Source organism: Alnus glutinosa, chromosome 11 (genome assembly GCF_958979055.1).
Source record: "Alnus glutinosa chromosome 11, dhAlnGlut1.1, whole genome shotgun sequence".
NCBI classification, from domain to species: Eukaryota; Viridiplantae; Streptophyta; class Magnoliopsida; order Fagales; family Betulaceae; genus Alnus; species Alnus glutinosa.
In genome coordinates, this window is record NC_084896.1 from 25,831,336 (window position 1) to 25,837,500 (window position 6,165).

At 37.2% G+C, this 6,165-nt stretch overlaps 1 pseudogene; it reads left to right on the top strand.

Annotated features, from left to right (window-relative positions):
* Positions 1–1,140: 1,140 nt before the first annotated feature.
* LOC133881301 (scopoletin glucosyltransferase-like) lies at positions 1,141–5,576 on the top strand (annotated as a pseudogene).
* The last annotated feature ends 589 nt before the right edge of the window (positions 5,577–6,165 follow it).

Here is a 6,165-nt window from a genome sequence, read left to right on the forward strand (position 1 = left end):
ACATGTATTTTCTGCGTCGTCAATTAGCCACGTGGATTATTGTCACGTTGCTAATAATATTCAACTTTTTTCAAAAACAAATTAAATTTTATTCTACTTTTTCAAAAAAATTCAATTTTTTTAAAATTTTATCTCACAAAGTCAAACCTTGTAATTCGCGAAATGAATTTAAATAATATTCAGATTCAACATTCAAACGGACCATACAGGTTCTGCTGCTGCGTGCAAAATGGGAAGCATCCTTTGTAAAACAAAAAAACAAGCTCTTAACTCTCTCTTCTCTCGAGTGGTGGCTGGTTGAAAAAAAAATTTCAGAACTCTCGTGTCTCTCGTCCTTCTCTGTCTCACTTTAACTTGTTTGTATTTTTTTTTTTCAGCAGACAATGACCGGATCGCTACCACTCAGAGAAGCTCGTTTTGATCGTCGGTGACGGAGAAACTTGCCGGTGATGATGAGGAAAAGAGGCCGGTGGTTTTTTTCCGTCGCCGGGGAAGGAATATCTATGGTAGTGATTTTTTTCGTCGTAGGGTAACTAAAATCCGCTTCGAATCTCGCCAGCCCTCGTCAAAGATCTAGTGATATACGTACGTATATGTATATCGTATACGATCGATATTATAAAAAAATAAAAAAATAAAATAAAAAAACTGGTTTTTGGCGACGTGGGTTAGGGGTAAGTAGCTCTCTCTCTCTCTCTCTCTCTCTCTCTCTCTCTCTCTATATATATATATATATATATATATATATATATATATATATATATATATATTAAATGCAAGACACCCACGTGGCTAAGTAGCTACATGTATAAAAATAATACGTTGCTAAGTAACATTTAGCAACAACCGAATTAACTACGTAGGACCCACATGACTAACTGCACGTGGCTAGCAATTAACAACGTGTATCATACACGGTGTATGACCTTCATACACATGACTAAAAATGCATGTAGCTAAATACTAAGTTTTTTTTAAGTAAATCCTCGTGGCCTATTTATACATCATATTCATCTCATCAGATTTCTCATACAAACACTGAAAGATATAGCCAAGCATAATTAGTTCTTTAATTCATTCCACCTCTCCTCGTTATAATTGTCCTCATCTTCTTCTTCTTCTATTGGCTTTCTAGGTGAGATGGGTAGCGAGAATCCTCAGCTTCACACAATCTTCTTCCCTTTCATGGCCCCTGGCCACATCATACCAATGGTAGACATGGCCAAGCTATTCGCAAGGTGAGGTGTGAAGGTAACCATAGTCACCACCCCTCTCAACGTGCCTTTCGTCTCCAGAATCAAAACTCGTGGCGGCAACGCCAAGGTCAATATCCAAAGGATCAAGTTCTTGGTTGAAAAGGCCGGCTTGCCAGAAGGATGCAAGAATGCCAACTCGCTGACTTCCCACGAAATGGTGAACAATTTCTTCAAAGCCCTTGCGATGTTTCAACAACCATTGCAGCAGCTACTCCATGATTACCACGCTGATTGCCTCGTTGCTAACATGTTCTTTCCATGGGCAACCGATGCTGCCACTGAATTTGGTATCCCAAGGCTTGTTTTTGAAGGAACTAGTTTTTTTTAACTAAATTTGTTTTTTAGTCACTTGCAGTTAGTCACGTGGATGTGCTAACGGTTCGCCACACACAATTAACCACGTTGGTCACACGTAGTTGATCAGATTGTTGCTAAATGCATATTTAGCCACGTGGCTTTTTATATACGTGGTTATTTAGCCATGCAGCATTTAGCCACGTGTCATGGCCATGTGGCTAAATGCTCTCTTTCTCTCTTTTTTGTTTTTCTTTTTTTCTTTTTTAATTAAAAAAAATCGAAATAGAAATAATAATAAAAAAAAATTAAAAAAAAAAGGAAGAAAAAAAGAAGAAGATATTTTTAGCCACTTACCCTTAACCCACGTCGGTAAAATAAAACTTTTTTTTTTAAAAAAAAAAAAAAAAGAAAAAAGAAAAAGAAAAAAGAGAGAAAAGAACACATCTGTCCTTTTCTTTTCTTCTTCTTCTTCTTCTTTTTTTTTTTTTCCTACCCAATATTGTATACGATGTACGTATATATATGTCACTGGATCTCCGGCGAGGGCTGGCATATCTGGGGAGATCCGCGCCGGATCTTTGTCCAACTCGTTGCCGACGACAACGTCATCGAGATATGGCAAGGGCCGGCGAGATTCAAAGCGGATTTTCCTTCCCCATCGACGTCCGGAGTGGATTTTCTTTCCCCAGCGACCAAAAAAAATACCGGCATGGATTTTTCTTTCCCGGCGATGAAAAAAAAAAAAAAAAAAGCGCTGGCTTCTTTTTCTCATCATCACCGACGACAAAGCCGAACTTCTTCGGGTGGTGGCAATCGAGTAAAAAAAGTGTGAGTCAGACAGAGAGAGAGACAAGAGAACTTAAATAAAATTTTATGAGAAATAACGAGAGAGAGATTGACTTGTGAGTTGAGAGAGAGAGAGTTTTGATCTTCAAAAAAGAAAATGGTGAGGCTTGCTTAATACTTGCTTCGCACGTTCATGTTGAGAGAGAGAGAGAGAGAGAGTTGAGAATTAAATTTTAATCTTAGCTTTTTAAGAAAGTTAAAAATTTGAAATTGAGTTTAAAAAAGAGATTTTTGAGGGACGCGCATCCCTTCCCCCCAAAAGCATCAAAGTTTTGAGTTTTTTAATTATATATATATATATATATATATATATATATATATATATATATATATATATATAGCCACGTGGTTTATTTTTCTACGTGGCCAGTAAACCACGTGGTTAAAATTTTAAATCATCTCAAAAATTGAAAAAAATAAATAATTAATTAATAATTATTCCTAAATAAAAATAATAATAATAAAATTATCAATATTTTAGCCACGGGCTAATTGGCAACGTAGTAAAATCAACATCGTGAATTACTTACTCAAAACATTTCGCTACGTGTAGAATACACATGCAGCGAAATCGAGATGCGGATAATATCTCATATATGTAGCGAAATAGCCATTTAGCTTCAGTACCGTTACTGCAGACGAGAGTCTGAACCGATATGAACCTCACAAGAAAGTTTTGTCTGATTCTGAACCTTTTGTCATTCCTATTTTTCCTGGAGATATAAAGTTGACGAGGATGCAACTACCAGACTTCGTTCGGCAAGGGGTTGAAACTGACAAGAGTCACAAGACCAAAATGTTGAAAGAAGTTGCGGAAGCAGGCATGAGGAGCTATGGGACTGTTGTAAACAGCTTCTATGAGCTGGAGCCGGCTTATGCGGATCACTACAGAAAGGTTTTGGGAAGGAAGGCATGGCATATAGGGCCGGTTTCAGCGTGCAACAAGGACGCTGAAGATAAAGCTCAGAGGGGGAAAGAATCCCCCGTTGATGAACATGAATGCCTGAAATGGCTTAATGCAAAGAAACCCAATTCAGTTGTTTATATATGTTTTGGAAGTTTGGTTTCCTTCAATGATTCTCAGCTGATGGAGAAAACAATGGGTCTTGAGGCTTCTGGTCAGCAATTCATTTGGGTTGTGAGGAAAGGCAAAAATGAAGAAAAAAAAGATCGGGAAGATTGGGGGGTACCTAAAGGATTTGAGAAGAGAATGGAAGGCAAGGGAGTGATTATAAATGGCTGGGCACCCCAAGTTTTGACTCTTGATCATGAAGCAGTTGGTGGGTTTGTGACTCACTGCGGGTGGAATTCAACCTTGGAAGGAATCACTGCTGGGGTTCCCATGGTCACATGGCCTGTGTTCGCGGAAGTCATACACATGACTAACCGTTAGCCACGTGCACTTCGCTACGTGGGTTACACGTAGTGAATCCAATTGTTGTTAATGTACAATATTTAGCCACGTGGCCTTTTATATATGTGGCTATAAGGCTATTTAACCACTTGACGTTTAGCCATGTGCCACCTCAAGTGGCTAAATGCAATTTTATTTTCTAAAAAATTTGGGCACTTATAGCCACGTGTAATTAATACACGTTGCTATAATTTTTCATTCTTTCAAAAAATTAAAATAATAATAATAAAAAAAAAAAAGAACAGATTGATATATCTGATCTGTTTTTTTTTTTTTTTCCTCCCAATATTGTATATATACGATATTTCTAGCGTACATCCACGGGACCGGCAATCACCCAGTCACCAACTGCATAACCCATCAAACTAAAAATACAAAACCGAAACAACAACAATCTAGTCGCCGGAAATCAATAAACCGAAACAACAACAATCCAGTGGCTGGAAATCAAACCAAAAAAAAAAAAAAAAAACCAATTCGCCGGCCATCAAACCTAAAACAACAAAAATCCAGTCACCCACTCGACCACTCGTCGGAAATCATCAAACTAAAACAACAAAAACCAAAAATCAGATTCAAAATCCGACCGGTCCTCCGATCCCTGCATCACCGAAACTTCAAAGGATAAGAGAGAGAGAGAGAGAGAGAGAGAGAGAGAGAGAGAGAGTACTTGTTGTCGATGGAGATCCGCAGCTGGCAAGCGTGAGTCGGCCGGATCTCCTCCATCTCTGAGAGTCGGTCGACGACAAGCTCTACCTCTCGGGTCCTGACCCTCCGAACTCCAGCTTCGTCGTCGACCAAAGATCTATCTCAGAATCTCTCTCTCCAACTCTCTTGGTCTCCATCTTCCATCTCCCTCTCTGTGACTCTGTGTGAAGAAAAAGAAGAAAAAAAAGGAGAATAAGGAATGGCGAACGTGGGAAAAAGGGAAATAATGAAGAAAATATAACAAAATGAAAAAAGAATAGTTAAAAAAGGGAGTAGGGGAACTAATAAAAAAAAAAAGGAAAAAAATTGAAGAAAAAAAAAAATTAAGGAGAGAGATAAAGAGGAGGGAAATTAGAAATGGGTTGGAGGGAAGTTTTAGCAATTAATGGTAATTCTCCATTTGGTTGATTTTTTACGTGGCCAATAGATAAGTGGCTAAAATTCTAAATATTAAAATAAATTCAAATAATTTTAATAAATTAGCCACGTGGCTTATGTGTCATATGGCGAAAATTTTAAATATGAATATAAATATAAATTAAAAAAAAAGTTTAATTTTTTTTTTTTAAAAAAAATAAACTAAAAAAATATGAATATTTTAGCCATGTGTATTAATTACACATGGCCAGTTGGACACGTGTAATTAATACACGTGGCCAACTGGCTTTTTCATCTTTTCTACTACATCGAGCTACGTGGTCATTATGACACGGGGCTAATTGGCAATGTAGTTACAATAACGGCTACCATAACCACGTGGCTCATGTCTTATTTTTATGTAGTGGTGACTCGGTGCTGAAGGTTGGAGTGGATGTTGGTGTTCAGCGATGGGTTGACTTTGTGGGAGATAGTATCAAGAAGGAAGCAGTGGAGAAGGCAGTGAAGCGAATTATGTTAGGTGAAGAAGCGGAGGAAATGAGAAGGCGAGCCAAGTCACTTGCAGAGATGGCAAGGAGTGCTGTTGAAGATGGGGGATCATCTTACTCTGTTTTGAATTCTTTGATTGAAGAATTGAAGTCACGTTGCCCTTGACATGCAAGCTATCGACAATCATGCCTTTTTTTTTTTTTTTTTTAATTATCCTTTAATTAGAATAATTTTTATTTGTTAGCTTTTTTTTTTTCTAAAAAAAAAAATTATAGGGACCATTAAAGGTGAGGGAGAAAGGGGAAGACAGATTTAAACTAGCTAGTGACCTCTAGATTTTTAACTGATTGAGCTAGAAGTCTTTAATTGTTGGTGTTTTTTAAAATGTCATAAATATAATTAAAAATGATATGAATACAATTTTTTATTTTTTTATTATATTTATATCTTTTTAAATGAATAAAAAAACACTAAAAAAGTTCTAACATTTTGTCGGCTGTGAAATGGTCCTCAAGAAGATCTTTGGGCAATCCAGCTAGCTAGCAATATCTTTTTGAGTATCATCAATGAGTGTACTTCCACTTTTATTACGGCGATTGCTGAAGCTTAACCGTTATTACAGACAACAGACATGATTGGTTCTTCTAGAAGTCTCTGGCTAGCTCCACTGTAAAATAAGATAAATATCCATGGAACGTCTGGCGATTGCTGAAGCCTAAAGAGGTGAACGGTAGATTAGGCCATAAAAATTAAAAACAGCTGTCTCTTCTTTCTTTA